Raw genomic sequence first — 20,328 nt, forward strand, 5'->3', positions numbered from 1 at the left:
ACAGAAACATATTTTAAATGAGAGAAAAAAACAAAGAATATTAGAGGTAGTCAGTTCTCATAGAAAGATTCCAAACTTGGAATCACACAGTACATCTTGGGACACATAAGAGTTGAGCCAGTGTAGACAAGTTACCTCTTACATCTCTTTATGGAACCACCATCCATCAAATAAAATTATCTGTATTTTATGGAACCACCATCCATTTTCTGAACTCTTCTAGTCTATAAAAGCCAAAGGCATTTTTTTAGATTTCCTGAACTCACTTTTAGTTTATAATTTGAAAAGAAAACAGATTTTTCTAAACTTGTAAGTCTTATTTCAAACTATTTTAAATAAGAATACTAAACAACAACAACAAAATTAATTGTGAAGCTAAGTCAAAAATTAAGTTTATGGACAGCACTAGCTTTTCACCCAAAGGCATCAACCACAATACTGAAAGCATGGGGAAAATATTTCTACTTCAGAATATAGTGAAATTATTCCAAACCACAACCCAGGACAAAATGTTACAGGAAAAGATAAGTCTCCCAGGTAAAAACTTTTTTTTCTCCCCTAACTGGATCATGAATCAGTTTTAGCCTCTGGTGTTCTACTCCATTGAGCCCAGAACATCCAGCAGCTTCCAAAATCTGCCAAACCATCAAGCACAGCAGACAATTCCCTTTAAGCCGATTCAAGTGCCGAAAAGTAGTGGGCTAGAACCTTTCCCCAAATCTGGAGTTCAATGATGTGAAGGTCTCATTTTTCTTAAGAAAAATAATTCAGACTCTATAGTACTTTTGCAGGGTTCAGTTAAGATGTATTTTTAATTTAGGTACTTTTTATTCTTTTATTTCTAGGTGAATATAGAACATACTGTTGAAATTCTGACGGTGACATTTTTGTTCTTCGCTTTCTAATTTCCCTTCAATTTTATATTTGTAAACCAATTTCTCTGTTTTATTTGAACAAGGTATCGGGAAATAGAAAAGAAGTAAAAAGGTGATAGTCTAAAGAGTTTAAATTAAGAAAAATGTCAAATTAGGCGCAGTGCTAGGCAGTAATTATCAAATACCCAGTGATTATACATCACACTAGTGATACACTACCTATACACATTGTGTGTGTGTGTGTGTGTGTGTGTGTGTGTGTGTGAGTATATATATACTCATACGTACCAAGAGACAGAAGGATAAAGAGAGAACTCAATATTCATGGAAGGAATAGTGGATTTAGTGGAATTCAAATAATAATATAGGGGAACACATGTATACCTGTGGCGGATTCATTTTGATATTTGGCAAAACTAATACAGTTATGTAAAGTTTAAAAATAAAATAAAATTAAAAAAAAAAAGAAAGAAATATAACTGCAGTATGGTTCTAACAGAATATCATACCATAGAGGAGGGATGGTCATTAGCTGAATGGGAAGTGTAACCCTAAGAGAGATTAGAACTCACTCTATACCCAGCTAAGAAAAAGAAAAAAAAATGCTACAAGCCACACATGGAATAATCAACATTTTTTGGCTGATATATAAGAATTGCTGTTATCTATTATCACCATTTCATTTTATAGTGGATATCCAACATCAAAAATGAGATAAAACATCTCAAATTTTTATAAAAACTGAATTTAAAGTTATGGAGAACATAGCACATTGCTTTTATTTTTCTAATATCTTGGCTGACCAGAAACGTCAGACTCTCATCTTTGAGTTATCATTTTATTTTGGAAACAACCATCATTAACTATATGAGATATAAGGTCTTTAATATAAGAGTTAATCAGTGACTTCCCTAGTGGTCCAGTGGTTAAGAATCCACCTGCCAATGCAGGGGACACAGTTTCAATCCATGGTCCTGGAAGATCACATATGCCATGGGGCAACTAAGCCCATGAGCCTGAATTCTGAGCCCACATTCTAGAGCCCATGCTCTTCAACAAGAGAAGCCACCACGCCCTGGGGGATGAGTGGAATAGATGAAGGGGATTAAGAGGTACAAACTTCCAGTTATGAAGTAAATAAGTCACGGAGATATAATGTACAGCACAGGGAATAGAGTCAACAACATTGTAATACCTTTGTATGGTGACAGATGGTCACCAAAGTTACCACAGTGGTCATTTTGTAGTGATAAAATATCAAATTACTGTGCCATAACCTCAAACTCTGAAGGCAATGGCACCCCACTCCAGTACTCTTGCCTGGAAAATCCCATGGACGGAGGAGTCTGGTAGGCTGCAGTCCATGCGGTCCCTAAGAGTCGGACACGACTGAGTGACTTCACTTTCACTTTTCACTTTCATGCTTTGGAGAAGGAAATGGCAACCCACTCCAGTGTTCCTGCCTGGAGAATCCCAGGGACGGGGGAGCCTGGTGGGCTGCCGTCTATGGGGTCGCACAGAGTTGGACACGACTGAAGCGACTTAGCAGCAGCAACCTCAAACTAATATACTATTGTAAGCCAATTACACGTCAATTAAAATATTAAATACATAAATAACCAAATAATTAAAACATTTCATGAATTAAATAAATTTCTGTTTAAATTTATCTTGGAAAGTGTAAAAATCAAATATAAGATGAATCTTATTTCCTGTCGTTTTTCTTTCCTTTTCTGCCAACAAATAATGTCAAATCTCAAACAAAAAAAAGAAAAGAGAAGCCTGAGCACCACAACAAAGCAGGCCCCCACCCACCCACAGCCACAACTAATGAAAGCCTGCAGGTAGCAATGAAGACTTATTGCTGCCAAAAATAAATAAATTATTTTGTTTTTAAGAAAAGAGCTAATCATGCCAGCTGAGATTCAAGAACTCATCTGTGAAATAGTCCTTCTGTTTCAAATACATGGCCGGGCTGAAATGTATCAATAGATTAGAATTTTAGAGGTATAGAGAATTTAGACTTCCCTATGAAAAGATTTATTTTATGCTTGTCATATGCCATTTTTAATTATTAGTAAGTTTCTAATCAGATAGTTACTTAGCTTAGTATGCTCAAATTTTATTTTATATATGCCCAGTTTTCTAGAAGGGTACACTAGGTTAAAATGGTCAAAGTCCATGAAAAAAGTACTGGGGAAATCTAAGAGTGCATTGACATGTGTAAGATACCTATAATCTTCAAGTCAGTTTTGAATGAAACCCACTCAACAGTGCAGTTTCTTTCAACACTAATGATACAGATAAAGTAGTGCAAGTTAAGTCCTTTCAGTCATGTCTGACTCTTTGCTACTCTCTCGGCTAGAGCCCTCCAGACTCCTCTATCCATGGGATTCTCCAGGCAAGAATACTGGAGTGGATAGCCACTCCCTTCTTCAGGAGTTCTTCCCAACCCAGGGATCGAACCTGCATCTCCTGCATTGGCAGGTGGGTTCTTTACCACTAGCATCATCTGGGGAGCCCAGATAAAGTGTAGCCGTGACTAAATGACTTAATATTCAAGGTGCCATTTTGGCAACCAATATTAACTACAACACTTGGCAAAGCAAATGAAAATTATTTGGTCGTCTTTGAAGAAAATTGTTGTTAAAAATCCCTGACTTATTCAATAAAATGTTATTTCCCCTTTATACTATGAATGAAAGTCCTAATGAAAGTTATGAAATTTTCTCCTTCATTATAAAGAAAACCATCATCATAACAGTTAATATTTACAGAACTTTTACTATGTGCTTGGCAAGGTATAGGATACCTTGCCTGCATTTTACAATGTAATCCTCACAATTATTATAAGGTAAGTAATACTGTCTCCATCTTATACATGATGAAACCAAAGATCAGAGCAGTTAACAGCTTGCCCAAAGCATTCCATATGTCATTTTTTGCTTTATATAATTATTTCATTTATTTGACAAATATTTATTGACCACCTAGTAAGTATAAGGCCTTGCATTGCCGTGGGTATTTCTAACAGCGTTTAAGGAAGTATCTGCCCAAACTAGATAATCTGTTCCTCTGCAGACCACCTGCCTCCACTCCCATTAGCAACTGAAGCATAGGGATATTCATAAATTTTCAAAGAAATGACATTCGCTCTGAAATTCCACTCCCAAATCAAACTGCTAACTATATAGAGAAGTAAATTTGTAGGAACTGTGGGAAGCTTGACCTACCAGAAACAAATCCTTCTGACCTGACATTGAGAAGCCACAAGGGCCACAAAGCAACAAAATTACTTTTGTGCAGCATTTGCGCTGAATGTCATTTCTTAAATCTGACCCCTATCTCCTTTCATATGATCTTCAATTTGTTTTTAAGTTTAAAATGTTTTCATATGCTTGATTTAGAAGGAAACATATTTGTCACATCTAAATCTACCAAATGCTTATCTAAACCAATGTGAATCATCAACTTATATTCATCATTATTTTATCCAGAAATGTACCTTTCTTCTCACCACACATATATATGGGAAATAAGCCTTTTTCAATTCTTCTTGGGTGGCATTGGGTTTGACCCCCGTCTTAAAATATTCTTAGTGATACGATAAAGACTGAGCACAATTTGGCATTTGCAAATATGCCCAGCAAACAATAAGAGAAAAAACTTATGTCTGAGAGCAACAACTGTATAAATTTATCTCTTTGTTGATTACCAGCAACTGTTGCAGTAACCTTTTTATAACTGCAAATAATCAACCTTCGTTTCAAGAGAGTAGCTTTGGTACTTCAGATTTCCCTGATAAGTTGCCATTTATTTGAAATTGCCCTTAAAGTTATTCTTCTGTAAAAATAGTAATAAAGTGAAACTTTCCAGAACGCTCAGTGAGAGGCAGAGGATCGGCAGCTGCCCGAGCTGCGCACAGCAGCACACTCCTTCCAGGTCCCCCACACCGGCATCGGCCTGCTCACCAGCTGTAGAAAATGGTTAAAGAAACCACTTACTATGATGTTTTGGGGGTCAAACCCAATGCCACCCAAGAAGAATTGAAAAGGCTTACAGGAACTTGGCCTTAAGTACCACCCTGTTAAGAATCCAAATGAAGGCTAGAAGTTTAAACAATTTCTCAAGCTTACGAAGTGCTCTCTGATGCAAAGAAAAGGGAATTATATGACAAAGGAGGAGAACAGGCAATTAAAGACGGTGGAGCAGTCATTAGTTTTGGCTCCCCCATGGACATCTTTGATATGTTTTTCGGAGCAGGAGGAAGGAGGCAGAGAGAGAGGAGAGGCAAAAACCTTGTGTGCCAACTTACAGTAACCTTAGAAGATTTATATAATGGTGCAACAGAAAACTAGCTCTGCAAAAGAATGTGATTTGTGACAAATGTGAAGGCCGAGGTGGTAAGAAAGGAGCAGTAGAATGCTGTCCCAATTACCAAGGTACTGGAATGCAAATAATAATTCATCAAATAGGACCTGGAATGGTTTAGCAAATTCAGTCTGTATGCATGGGGTGCCAGGGCCATGGGGAGCAGATCAGTCCTAAGGATGGATGTAAAAGCTGCAATGGAAGGAAGATAGTTTGAGAAAAGAAAATTATAAAAGTTCATATTGAAAAATGCATGAAAGATGGCCAGAAGATAACATTCCATGGTGAAAGAGACCAAGAACCAGGACTGGAGCCAGGAGATATTATCATTGCTTTAGATCAGAAGGACCATGCTGTTTTTACTACACGAGGAGAAGACCTTTTCATGTGTATGGACATACAGCTGGTTGAGGCACTGTGTGGCTCCAGAAGCCAATATCTACTCTTGACAACCGAACCATAGTCATCACTTCTCATCCAGGTCAGATTGTCCAGCAGGGAGATATCAAGTGTTTGTTAAAGGAAGGCATGCCAATTTATCGTAGGCCATATGAAAAGGGTCACCTAATCATTGAATTTAAGGTAAGCTTTCCTGAGAATGGCTTTCTCTCTCCTGATAAACTCTGCTGGAAAAACTTCTGCCTGAGAGGAAGGAAGTAGAAGAGACTGATGAAATGGACCAGGAAGAATTAGTGGACTTTGATCCAAATCAGGAAAGATAGCGCCATTACAATGCGGAAGCCCATGAAGATGATAAATGTCATCCTTGGGGTGGTGTTCAGCGTCAGACCTCTTAGTAGGGCCCGTGAATAACACTCACTGCTGGTGTTTTATTTACAGTACTGATTGAGTGAAGGACTATAATCATAATATGCTCACTACTTGCTATTGTTTTGCTTTAATATTCAACTATAGTAGTGTTTTAAAAGTTAAATGAAGAATAAACTCAAATATAAAAGCTCTGACTTTGCTCTGTATATATGATGACTTCAGTGTGGAAGATAAGTTTAATACTTGTAAAAACTACTTTTAAAAAATGTCCCCTAGCATTTGTTAGGCCATACTTTGTCATTGATTTCATCTATGTACCTGGTATAGCTTAGACCAAAATGCCAGATATGTGTATTGACTTCAGTATATGACCCTTAATTGTTAAGCTATGAAATTAAAACTGTATTTAACTGGCAGTCAGACAAAGAACTTAATTTGTAGAGAAGTGTTGGTCTGTATAGTTGTATTAAGTGGGATTCATTGTGATGCTTCTGCATTTATTCTATTGCCTCAACTGTTATTGAAGATGGCGTGCTGTATAACTTAATTTAGCCTGTGATATCAGTGATAGAAATGATAACTTTAAAGAAGGGGTTTACATAACATGCTGCTTCTTGAGGGTTTGCACTTGTAGAATTGCATTCCCTTCTCCTGTGCCATCTTTTATTAATATATATAGCTCTTGGTCCTGATTACTCTTTTCTCCCCCTTCTCTTTGGACCACAGTAAGCCTCAGAGCAATGACTACTGGAGCAGGGAAACTTAGAGGTTAGAGTGATGAGACCTTTACATGGAGAAGTAATTTGCATGTATGAGATAGGAAGGTGTTTTTGTAGGTACATTATAGACTTACTTTAAACCATTTAACTTGTGCTCCAGAGTAACTGTAATTTAATGTAGGTAGTACAGCAAATTATGATGAATAGTTTTAATTGTATGTTTAAAGTCATATGTTCACAAGCTTAAATCTGGGTATCAGAATTTAAGCAATTCTTGACATGTATGAATGTCTCTTTAATATACTGATTACAAAGCAAAAAAATAGTAATAAAAATAAGTGAAATATTAGCTTAACTGCAATTAGTATAGGAAGATCAGGTTAAAAATTGTATTCTTGTTGATGAAGTCATCGAGAAAGAGATAGTTTCAGATGTTGCTAGTGGAATTGTGAATTGATGCAACATCGACAGACAGTAACCTGTCTATATTTATCAACAATTGTAATACATATATACTCTTATATATAATTACATTTCCAGGAAACTATCGGATATACTCACAAACATGTGCAATGATAAGTGATTAGATTGTACTGGCAATAATGGCTGCTTTGAGGAAAGATAACTGGGTTGGAGGAGAGTTAGGTGATTGTGAATTAATTTTCCCTACATCTTTCTGTGCTTTTATTTATTTCATGTGTGTTCATTATTTATTAAAAATAATTTAGTTTAAATAAATAAGTACATATATTTTTTAAAAGCAAAGAGAAGATTACTATACTGATAATTATTTAGAAGTTTGCCACTAACCAGTACTCCTTTATTCTCAACACATCCTCACATGTAACCAGTCATAAAAAGGAAGCATCTGGATATATTTTTTTACCATTATTTGTCACTACTGCCAACATATGCTATTTAGTAATGTGAACAGCATTACTACTGTTACATTTTTATTATTTTGAAACAGGTCAAAAGATGTATAATTGTTTATATTTATGGAGTGCCTATTTTATGCTGAACGGTTATGCTTAGAAGCATGTGTAAAATTTAATACTCACAATAAATCTATATGGAAGGTAATATGACCTATGATTTTGGATGAGAAAATTGAGGTGCATAACACTAGTGAGGATCTAGGATTTGAATCAAGGTCTCTCTGTCCGCTAAGCTTTATTACCACTGTTGTGCACATTTCATTTAGAATATATTAATTTGATTATGTTCCATGATTCCTATTGCAAATATATATATCAGCCCATCAATGATTCAATGTCACACAACCGTCAGTTCTCTATGGTATGGTGTGGAAGGCAGCAGATAAGCAAGTAAAATTGTTACAGGTATTTCACCTTTATACTACCAGAGCAGGATTTATTCTGCACTACCAGGGTACAAAATTACCCAGAGTTGAATAATATAATTCTGAATACAGAAGGTTCGTGCTTAGTCACTCAGTCGAGTCTGACTCTTTGTGACCCCGTGAACAGTAGCCCACCAGGCTCTTGTGTCCATGGGACTCTCTAGGCAAGAATACTGGAGTGAGTTGCCATTTCCTTCTCCACGTAAACAGAAAGTTTACCTGTAGCCTAAACCCTATCCCTCAATTCAAGATTGGCACATCTAACTACCTCATCAATATCCCCAAGTGGGTGTGGAATACACATCTCAGACACAACATATTCAAAACTCATCTCCTCTGAGCATGCCCACCTAACCTGTTGCACTCAGAGTCCTCCTCACCTCTGTCAAGGGCAGCTGTATTCTTCCAGTGCCTCAGCGATAGCTTTCTTCTCTTTTCAATCTCCCTTTCTCTACTTTCCTTTCCTTTTCTCTCCTGTCTTTTCCTTGTCCTATATCCAATCCATCAGCAAATGCTATTTTCTCTATTATCAAAATATACACAGAATCTAACCTTTTCTCACAAATTCATCATTAGTTTCTCATCTGGTTCCAGTCACCACCAATTCTTGCCTGCGTTACTTTAAAAAAACTTTTAGGAAGTCTTCTTGCTTTAATCCACACCCCGTACTATCTATTCTCTGTTCAGCATCCAGAGTTATCTACCTTAAATATGTCAGATAGTACACTACTCCCATGTCTGAAAACCCCCTAATGGCACAGGACAAAGCCCAAAAGCTTACAATTATCTACATAACTTGACTTCACTATCTCTTCAACTTTATCTCTGCAATCTACCCTTCCCCTAACATCTAGCCATCCTGCTCTCTTTGCCAGTCTTAAAATCTCTCCAACCTTAGGACACTTGATCTTTCTTCTGCAGGGAGTGCCTCCCAGTACCCAAGTATCTACATGGTTTTCTCCATCACCTTATTCAAATCTCTGTTCAAACATTCCTCTCTCCACAAATTTTTCCAAGACCACCTATTTCAAACTCTAGCCCTGTTCCTGGAGCTCTCTGTCTCTTCTCTGGTTTATTTCACACCACAGCTCCTATTACCTTTTAATATACTTTATAATTTTTTGTTATTATGTTTATTGACTATCTTCATCAAAATGTAATTTCCATGAGGGTAGGGATCTTTTTTCTTATTGTTTTAACTTCTGTTGTATTATTAGTAACTGACAGATAAACATTTGTTGGTAGACTGGATAAATAAATGACATCTTCCAAACCATATTCGATGAAACACTATTCCTGTGAGATGCTCTGCTAAAAAGCAGGGTAGGACAGATTTGCGATAAAATAAATTTGGAAAATTCTGCACACTATAATCCCTTTTATATGTCTGCTCCCTCTATAAATATAAATAAATATACATATAACAAACATTTATAAATATTAATATTATATTGTTCTGTAACAATATAAGCAAACATATATAATATATATAAACAAATATATATATTGTCTGTTTAAATATATATCTATGCATATTTTTGTGCAAGTGCTAAAACAGTGTTAATGGTTGAAAAGACAGATAACTGCCTGAAGGAATAACTGAAATTAATTATGAAAGGTAGGAAAGAAAACTAAAGATTGTGAATGTGCTGACAGATTGCAAATAAAGTACTCAACTAATTGAACAGGACATAAAAAATGAGGAATTACTAAAGACATTAGAGATGGAAAAGGGAATATTTAACAAAATTGAGTAATCAAAAGACATGATGGTCAAAAAAGTTTGAAACTATACAGAAAACATTTTAAGAAAAAAAGTAAAAGGAAAACACAGATAACAGACACCTAGAATTACAAAGTTCTAGGAAGTACTCTAAATTTTTCTTTGCTTTTCATGAAAATTGTTATTTAGTTACTTTTAATAAATTTGCTATTTAGAATGTAAAATTAGAGAAAATAGATTGCATACTCTGCTTGTCAGTTCAAGAAAATTTGCTATTTTCAAAATTAGACATACATAGGCATAGAATACAGGTAGATTAGCACATTACCCAGGGGAATTTAGGGATTTATATTCTTTCCAAATTATGCTATCACTTTAAGATACTAGGCATATGAAGTGATAACCGTCTTGCTTTACAACTTATCCCAAACCTAACCTGTCTTAGATGCATTTCCCTTAACATTAGTAATTTTCATTTGCCTTGAATGAAAACTGTTAGTCACTCAGTTGTATCTGACTCCTTTGTGACCCCATGGACTGTAGCCCACCAGGTTCCTCTATCAGTGGAATTCTCCAGGCAAGAATATAGGAATGGGTAGCCATTCCCTTCTCCAGGGGATCTTCCTGACCCAGGGATAGATTCCAGGTCTCCTGCATTGCAAGCAGATTCTTTACCGTCTGAGCCACCAGGAAAGCTCCTTGAGTAAAAAGGCCTTGTGGTGGCTCAGACAGTAAAGAATCCACCCGCAATGCAGGAGACCGGGGTTCAATCCCTCGGTCAGGAAGATCCCTTTGAGGAGGGCATGGCAACCCACTCCGGTATTCTTGCCTGGAAAATCCCCATGGAGAGAGAAGCCTGCTGGGCTACAGATCATGGGGTCATAAAGGAGTCAGATGTATCTGAGTGACTAAGCACAAATAGATTAGAAACCAAAAAGCAAGAAACTTTTCACTCTCCATTCCCCATTTAGTTCAAAGGGAGACATGAAAGCTTCCTTGCTCTTGACAGAAATCTTGACCTGATGCTAAACATACCACAGTATGCAATTATTCTATTCTATATCTATATAGATAGTAAGTGTTTATCAAGGCTATAAAATGAACTCTATCTACCACCTGGGGGTTTAACAGTGGATTTATAAAAATTGTTCACTTCAAGACCAAATAGTACTTTAATAGTAAAAAAGAGCTTCAGTTCAGTTCAGTTCAGTTCAGTCGCTCAGTCGTGTCCGAATTTTTGCAACCCCATGAAATGCATCACACCAGGCCTCCCGGTCCATCACCAACTCTCGGAGTTCACTCAAACTCACGTCTGTCGAGTCGGTGATGCCATCCAGCCATCTCATCCTCTGTCTTCCCCTTCTTTTCCCGCCTCCAATCCCTCCCAGCATCAGAGTCTTTTCCAATGAGTCAACTCTTCGCATGAGGTGGCCAAAGTATTGGAGTTTCAGCTTTAGCATCGTTCCTTCCAAAGAAATCCCAGGGCTGATCTCCTTTAGAATGGACTGGTTGGATCTCCTTGCAGTTCAAGGGACTCTCAAGAATCTAAGCATCGATTCTTTGGTACTCAGCTTTCTTCACAGTCCAACTCTCACATCCATACATGACCACTGGAAAAACCATAGCCTTGACTAGACAGACTTTGTTGGCAAAGTAATGTCTCTGCTTTTGATTATGCTATATAGGTTGGTCATAACTTTTCTTCCAAGGAGTAAGCATCTTTTAATTTCATGGCTGCAGTCACCATCTGCAGTGATTTTGGAGCTCAAAAATATAAAGTCTGACACTATTTCCACTGTTTCTCCATCTATTTCCCATGAAGTGATGGGACCAGATACCATGATCTTCATTACCTTAAGCTAAATCATAGGATCAGTTCAGTTCAGTTCAGTCACTCAGTCATGACCAACTCTTTGTGACCCCATGAACCGCAGCACGTCAGGCCTCCCTGTCCATCACCAACTCCTGGAGTTTACCCAAAGTCATGTCCATTGAGTTGGTGATGCCATCCAACCATCTCATCCTCTGTCATCCCCTTCTCCTCCCACTTTCAATCTTTCCCAGCAACAGGGTCTTTCCAGATGAGTTAGTTCTTCACATCAGGTGGCCAAAGTATTGGAGTCTCAGGTTCAACATCAGTCCTTCCAATGAACACCCAAGACTGATCTCCTTTAGGATGGACTGGTTGGATCTCCTTGCAGTCCAAGGGACTCTCAAGAATCTTCTCCAACACCACAGTTCAAAAGCATTAGTTCTTCGGTGTTCAGCTGTCTTTATAGTCCAACTCTCACATCCATACCTGACTACTGGAAAAAGCATAGCCTTGACTAGACGGACCTTTGTTGACAAAGTAATGTCTCTGCTTTTGAATATGCTCTCTAGGTTGGTCATAACTTTCCTTCCAAGGAGTAAGTGTCTTTTAATTTCATGGCAGCAATCACCATCTGCAGTGATTTTAGAGACCTAAAAAATAAAGTCAGCCACTGTTTCCACTGTTTCTCCATCTATTTACCATGAAGTGATGGGACCGGATACCATGATCTTAGTTTTCTGAATGTTAAGCTTTAACTCCAAATCAAAGCCCTTACGATTATACACTGGAAGCGAGAAATAGATTTAAGGGACTAGATCTGATAGACAGAGTGCCTGATGAACTATGGACAGAGGTTCATGACATTGTACAGGAGACAGGAATCAAGACCATCCCTAAGAAATAGAAATGCAAAAACAAAAAATGGCTGTCTGAGAAGGCCTTACAAATAGCTGAGAAAAGAAGCAAAAAGGAAAGGAGAAAAGGAAAGATATATGCATTTGAATGCATAGTTCCAAAGAATAGCAAGGACAGATAAGAAAGCCTTCCTCAGCGATCAATGAAAGGAAATAGAGGAAACAATAGAACAGGAAAGACTAAAGATCTCTTCAAGAAAATTAGAGATACCAAGGGAACATTTCATGCAAAGATGGGCTCAATAAAGGACAGACATGGTATGGACCTAACAGCAGCAGAAGATATTAAGAAGAGGTGGCAAGAATACACAGAGGAACTGTACAAAAAAGATCTTCATGACCCAGATAATCACGATGGTATGATCACTCAACTAGAGCCAGACATCCTGGAATGTGAAGTCAAGTGGGCCTTAGAGAGCATCACTATGAACAAAGCTAGTTGAGGTGATGGAATTCCAGTTGAACTATTTCAAATCCTGAAAGATGATGCTGTGAAAGTGCTGCACTCAGTATGCCAGCTCATTCGGAAAACTCAGCAGTGGCCACAGGACTGGAAAAGGTCAGTTTTCATTCCAATCCTAAAGAAAGGCAATGCCAAAGAATGCTCAAACTACTGCACAATTGCACTCATCTCACACGCTAGTAAAGTAAAGCTCAAAATTCTACAAGCCAGGTTTCAACAATATGTGAACTGTGAACTTCCAGATGTTCAAGCTGGTTTTAGAAAAGGCAAAGGAACCAGAGATCAAATTGCCAACATCTTCAGGATCATCAAAAAAGCAAGAGTGTTCCAGAAAAACCTCTATTTCTGCTTTATTGACTATGCCAAAGCCTTTGACTGTGTGGATCACAATAAACTGTGGAAAATTCTGAAAGAGATGGGAATACCAGACCACCTGACCTGCCTCTTGAGAAATCTGTATGCAGGTCAGGAAGCAACAGTTAGAACTGCACATGGAACAACAGACTGGTTCCAAACATGAAAACGAGTATCAAGGCTGTATATTGTCACTCTTCTTATTTAACTTATATTCAGAGTACACCATGAGAAACACTAGGCTGGAGGAAGCACAAGCTGGAAACAAGACTGATGGGAGAAATATCAATAACCTCAGATATGCGGATGACACCACCCTTATGGCAGAAAGTGAAGAGGAACTAAAGAGCCTCTTGATGAAAGTGAAAGAGGAGAGTGAAAAAGCTGGCTTAAAGCTCAACATTCAGAAAACTAAGATCATGGCTTGGGTATGATTTACTACTATATGGTTTACTACATATATTAAACTATATATACTATGGTTTGTGTGCATGCTAAGCAGCTTCAGTTGTGTTGAATTCTTTGCATCCCTATGTACTATAGCCCTCCAGGCTCCTCTGTCCATGGGGATTCTCCAGTCAAGAATACTGGAGTCGGTTGCCATGCCCTTCTCCAGGGAATCTTCCCAAACGAGGAATTGAACCAGCATGTCTTACATCTCCTGCATTTCAGGTAAGTTCTTTACTAGTAGCGCCACCTGGAAAGCCCAGGGTATGGTTTACTACTGTATTAAATACTATGTTACTACTATTCAAAAACAAAAACTACTATTTGCCACACTTTTGTTATAGAATTGAGTATTAATTTTTAAAGGGAGAAGATAAACATTAAGTGTCCACATTTGCCAGAAATAAAAACAGAACTATGTCACAAAAAATAATCCAGATTTAGAGGTCATGGCATTGATCACATGACTCACTTTCTTAAAGACTTTGAAAAAAACTGCAGAACTCAGTTCAGTTCAGTTCAGTTCAGTCGCTCAGTCGGACTCAGTTAGAAGGGCAATTTATTCTCCCAGTAAACCCCCCCAACAGTGTACTGAGAAATGCCGAAATAGAAAGGCACATAAACTATGTCCTTGAAACAATATCAGGGCTTGAGGACAAAACAAACAGACAAAAAGGAAAACCCAATATGTACAAATCATCAGTTAGCTTGAATCCCCTACCAATGAAAATACATTTGGACTCATTTATTCATTGAGGACCTTCTATACGGTAGTGACCTGAATACAATAAGAAAAATGGATGGAAAAAATAATGACTGTTTTAAGAGAAGTAGGCTGGACAAGATTTAATAATGACATAGAACATATAGAAGAAGAATGAGTCTCCTTCATGAGTTGCTAGACCAATAGCTGACTGCTGGCCTCATTCACTGACAGTGAAGACCCAGGAGAAAGAGCTCACTTGAAGGGAATCAGGGTAAGAGGGTAAGTTCATTATTGGAAACACTGAGATTTGGGTTTCTGTGAGATATCCAAGTGGAGATGTCAAGAAAATATATATTAAGAGTCTGACCCTAACAAAAAATCCAGCTTCCAACATTACTTGAGGGTTAATCTTCATTGATAGTAATTAAAATAATGAAAATGGATGAGTTTACTCAAAAAGTATGTTTGAAGATAGAAAAGAGCCTGAGATAGTGAAGAGAAACAGCTATGAAAACACAAAAATAGGAGAATCCACAAAGCAGAACTGAGCCAACTTAAATTGTGCATGGGAAGAGAAAAATCATTTTTCTGCTTTTCCAAAAATAGAATTATAGAAATTATCTCACTGTCTTGCCACTATGGGTGGCCTTAAGTGTGTACTTAAGTGTGTGAGGCAAGGGTCATTTAACCAGGGTTTTAGGTGGCTTAGAGAAATCCTTTGTACACATCCGTAGACAGCTTGAGAAGCAGTGGCAGATAGCTGCAGTGCTTGCTACCAGAGAGTTAACTGGTTGTAGAAGGGAGATTTTTCAAGTTGCTCTCAGCTCTCAAGGTTAAATGATGAGAGGGCTTTCTTCATTGCACCTTCTCAAGAAGGTGAAATTGGGAGATTTAACCTGAATAATTCACATGAAAATAAAACCATTTGGGGCTTGTCATTGCTTAATGTAGAAATCCATCATTATTTTACACAACTGAATACACTTAGTTCTTCACTTTTATCACAGAAAATCAGGAGGCATGTAACTACATATTCATTCTCAGTAAAACTCTTTGTTGCCAAGATGAAGTACACAAGTGGAGAGGTCAGAAAAAGAGTGTGCGTTCTCCCAGTATGTTTCAGTTTGGAGGTGACCTCACTGAACTGCAGAACACTTGACCCTGATCACAACTGGCCTTCACAATAGGGCAGTGTGAGGCTTCAGATGTACTGAAGTGATTTCCCAGAAGTTTCCCATAGTCCTTTGGGATTTGAAAGAAACCTAACCTTTGAATGAAGTGAAACATCCTGTGCCAGAAAATTAGCATCATCATCAGGGGTAGCATTGTAAGAATGCAGTACCATTGTAAGAATTCAGGTACCAAAAGATGCACAATCTAACTGGAGTGAAAGACATCGACAGTTCCTCTGTTATGGTTTTCCAGTAGTCATGTATGGGTATGAGAATTGGACCATAAGGAAGGCTAAGCACCAAAGAATTGATGCTTTTGAAATACGGTGCTGGAGAATACTCTTGAGAGTCCCTTGGACTTGAATCCCCTACCAAAGAAAATGGTAGCAAGGAGATCAAACTGGTCAACCTTAAAGGAAATCAACCCTGAATACTCATTCGAAGGACTGATGCTGAAGCTGAAGCTCCAATACTTTGGCCACCTGATGCAAGGAGCCAACTCATTGGAAAAGTCCCTGATGCTGAAAATGATTGAGGGCAGGAGGAGAAGGGGATGACAGAGGATGAGATAGTTGGATGGCATCACTGACTGAATGGACATAAGTTTGAGCAAACTCAGGGAGATAGTCACAGACAGGGAAGCCTGGCATGCTACAGTCCACGGAGTTGCAAAGAGCTGGACATGACTGAGTGACTGAACAACAGCTACAGTTCCTCTGCAAGGGGGAAACTTGTCCTGAAAGGTCCATGACCTCCTAGAAAATGCTCCAGCAACTGACATTTTCCTTTGGTTACAAGATGGTCTCCTAATCCACAAGAATTGAAGTCTATTTGAGGTTCTACATACTAAGATAAATATTATTTAGTTATAAAGAAATAATTTGAATTTAGGCCCAAATGCTGTGTCTGAATCATAAGAGAATGATATAGTTGATGGATATTACATCAGAGGACCCTGGATTACCTGCATGCATCTGTAGTCCATCTCTGAAATCTCTCTCTGCTCTCTAAAGAGCAAAAATTATACTCAACTTCAGAATGTGAACAGCCCCTGGTCTTCTCCCTAGAGCTACTGAACACAGCAGGACATGTTTCTTTCCTTGCTATCATTATTTGAATCTGCAGGGATGTGCTAAAAGAAGGCCTCTCCCGGCTCTGCCTGGAAAACATTCTAATATCAGCATGTACCCGCCTGTGTGGTGGGAAGCTGAGCCCTCTTCCCCTCTGAGATGGATGAGAAGCGGGAGTTGATCGCTCCCTATTTAGCTCTTAGGGTGTAAGTCTCTGTTCTTTGTCTCTTCATTTGGAGGAAAAGACCTGTTCTTAGTTTCATCTTCAGACTTAGGAAATGAAGTTTCATCTTCAGTTTTCAATCAGACCAAAAATGGTAGTGCCACACCAGAAGCATGCACGAAGTACATGAAGGCAGAGAGGAGGTAGGGAACTTCTCTGCATGGGACAGGCAGAGAACACTTCATGGAATAAGTGACTGAATCTGCTCTTGAGAGTAAGTAGATGTTTTCCATGAGGGCAAGATAGCAAGAGTATATTTGGCAAAGGAAGTAGCATGTGTAAAGTCATAAGTAAAATGGTGATATTTTCTGGATAACTGCCAAAAAATTAATGAAGTCTGAGGTATAAGAGGGGCTTTCCTGGTGGCTCACAAAAGTATAAGTAGATGATGAGTCTAGTACATAAGAACCTCAATTGTGAGCTGCATGCATTGCAAACAGTCCTGGATTTTATTCTCTAAAGGTGATGAGTTTCAATGAAAAGTTATAGGCAGGGAAGGGCATGATTTGATTAGTGTGTACCCTGACTGTGAAGACAGTCTCAATCATCGGGCTCAGGGAACAGTTTCTCAGAACCTAGGGCCAACTGTGTTAAACAACTCTTTGCCTTGCCATCTACTTTACACAGAAAAGTGCAATGATTATATCACTTACAATATCAAAAATAGTCTAGACTTACATACACATGTCCTTTGGTCTCACTTCAGCAGCTAGAGAAAGAAGCAATCTATAAGAAATGCCAGCAAGCAGATTTTTTTGGACAGAGAGGGGTGACATTTGTGCACAAGAAAATGCCAGGGTAAATAAATTAGCACCATCTCCTCCTGTGAGCAGAAAATCACAGAACATATATTCACTTTAAAGTGATAGAAAGTCAAGAGATTTTAATTTTATACTAGGCACCATTCTCTCCTTAATTAACAACAATAATAATATCACATGTTTCTTGGATATTTATAAATTATAAACTATTTTCAAATTTAGTATTTCATATAATCAACACAGCATCTCTGTAAGGAGCTGGAGAGCTAGGCAGGACCTATCCTTTTATCTCCCATTTATATATATCAAAAGGAGTAGTTCCAGAATCCAAATGCTATAGCATTGGGCTTATTCTTTTTTCCATTATATTCAATACTACATATGTAGGAGATAATAGGCATGTGTACATTTTTGCTATAATAAAATTCCAGAAAGCCAAGCTAACTAGTTCCTAATGGATTGGGCAAGGTCATCCTAAACTCTCCAATCTGTTCTTGTACTCAGCAATTGAGGAGAGTCAGGTAAAGTAGGACATGACAAAGATAAATCCCATGGGCGCCCCCTTTGATCTCATAGCACTTTTCCTTGCAACTTTCCCCTTTCCATCCCATCATCTCTTAACAGGCTAATTATACATTTCAGAGTTTGAGCACAGAAATTAACAACAACCTTCGGTTTATATAGCTTTGTTTTTTCTCATTCTGTTTTCAGAAGCCCAGAGTACTGTTTTAATTGCTTAAAGGGTAGGGAGGTCTTGTGGTGAGCCTGACTGTCCCTTTATGTTAAGTTGTTTGACTCCACAGTAATTTCCCTTTTTGACCACCTGCCTCTACCAAAAGGTAAAAGATGAAATGGAAGAAAAATAGAGGATGGCATATGATCACCACAGAATTAAAATCCCCCCTTTTTCTTCTATCATACATGGCTTATGAGCGAGGAATGCCTAAAGAGCTGGATATGAATTCAAAAATGGAGTAAAAGTAAAACACTGAGCAGTTCAGTTCTCTGAGTTTGCCTATGGGGAGGTAACCATCACTCTTCTGTCTGCCACTAACACCACTGTGTCGTATAAAAGAGCCACGATAGCTAGTGTTTGATTTACACAGTAGTCAAGCTAGATAATTAAATTTCCCTTCCAGAAAGAATATGTCCCTGCTGAGGAAACCTTATTGCATACTGGCGTTCATGGTGGCCATTATTAAATTTGTAGGACATGTCTTTGTATTATAACGATTCATGTAAAAGTTATCATTACACAACCCAAAATGGTCAGAAAAAGGAGCAAAATTCCAGCATGGTTTGAAAGAGGATCTGAAATCTCTTCCAAAATTTACTTAACAAAGTGCATCCTAGCTCTGCATCAATAGCAAAGAGAACAACTGGCCAAAGTGTTCTTGCTTTTCCTTGATGGATGGTAAATGGGAAAGCTTCTGCTATAGGAAAACTACATCCAATCCCTCAAAAACTTCTTCTAGACTGTTCTTTGAGGATATTTCAGTGTCCTAATTTGATGTGATATAGGAGGAAGGTGTGATGATGACCTACCAATATGAAAATATGTTCTGTTCATTGTTAAGGGATTCCAGTTCTAATACTGATTCCAATTTTGTGTATATGTTGTTGCAAAGGTTTCCCTCAGATATTAATTGGGCATATTGATGTATTTTTTAATAAAGTTTAAGAATGCACCACATAAGACACAAATATAATTTCATTAGACTCACAACAATCTCTCCTAAAAATCTGTGCTATTGTGAATATCCCTTGTGTTTTCTTTAGAGAGACAAAAAGAAACAGATGTTACTATTATACTATTATGTGATCCTAAAGGGCATATATGTCTCTCATTTCTATCTGGTTTGAATTCAGTGTAACATGTATGAAACAGTTATCTCTATCTTATGCCTTTTTCAACCCCCCATAGTACCTAGCTCAGAGTTAGTACTCAAAAAATTTTGCAAATAATTTGTCAATCATCAAGTAATTATTGAAAATCTGTGTATCATTCATGATGTTTTTGCTCTATGGAAAATAAAAGTATGAACTTTGCCTTAAAATAACATAAACTTTTTGGAAAAACAATAATATTGACATTTCAAATGTTCCACTATTTTTTAAACATAAGTTTCAATCCTGAACATAATCATACATGTAATATGGGTCTTTAAGGGTCTTTACTTCTTCCTTTGAGTTTATCATATCAAACATTTATTTCTCATTCATCTTTTCTACTCCTCCATGTCCTTCTAGAAAACAGGTGTTTCCGCCCCCCCCCCATCAGTGAAATTGATTTAAATGAGTGTAGAATAAAGTGAAAGATAGAAAGGTACTATTCATTTAATCAATATAGGTCTTCAATAAAATTTGTGTTCTCAAGTATTTTTCCTACTCTATAGTCAAATACCTGTTATTGATGGAAGAAAGGGTATCATATGTTTAAAGTGCTAATATATATTACTGACAAATTTGCGGATGGGAATTCAGATACGGTATATTTTCAGTCACTGAGGAAACCTCAGTTGGCTACTTCAAACAGCTGCTTTTTGGTTTTATCATTGCAATTTTGTACTCTACCAGAAATGC

General features: G+C 37.7%; 1 pseudogene; it reads left to right on the forward strand.

Moving 5' to 3' along the window:
- The first annotated feature begins 4,858 nt into the window (after window positions 1-4,858).
- On the forward strand, window positions 4,859-6,043 carry LOC102393704 (annotated as a pseudogene).
- The last annotated feature ends 14,285 nt before the right edge of the window (window positions 6,044-20,328 follow it).

This window comes from Bubalus bubalis, chromosome 3 (assembly GCF_019923935.1).
Source record: "Bubalus bubalis isolate 160015118507 breed Murrah chromosome 3, NDDB_SH_1, whole genome shotgun sequence".
Lineage (NCBI taxonomy): Eukaryota > Metazoa > Chordata > Mammalia > Artiodactyla > Bovidae > Bubalus > Bubalus bubalis.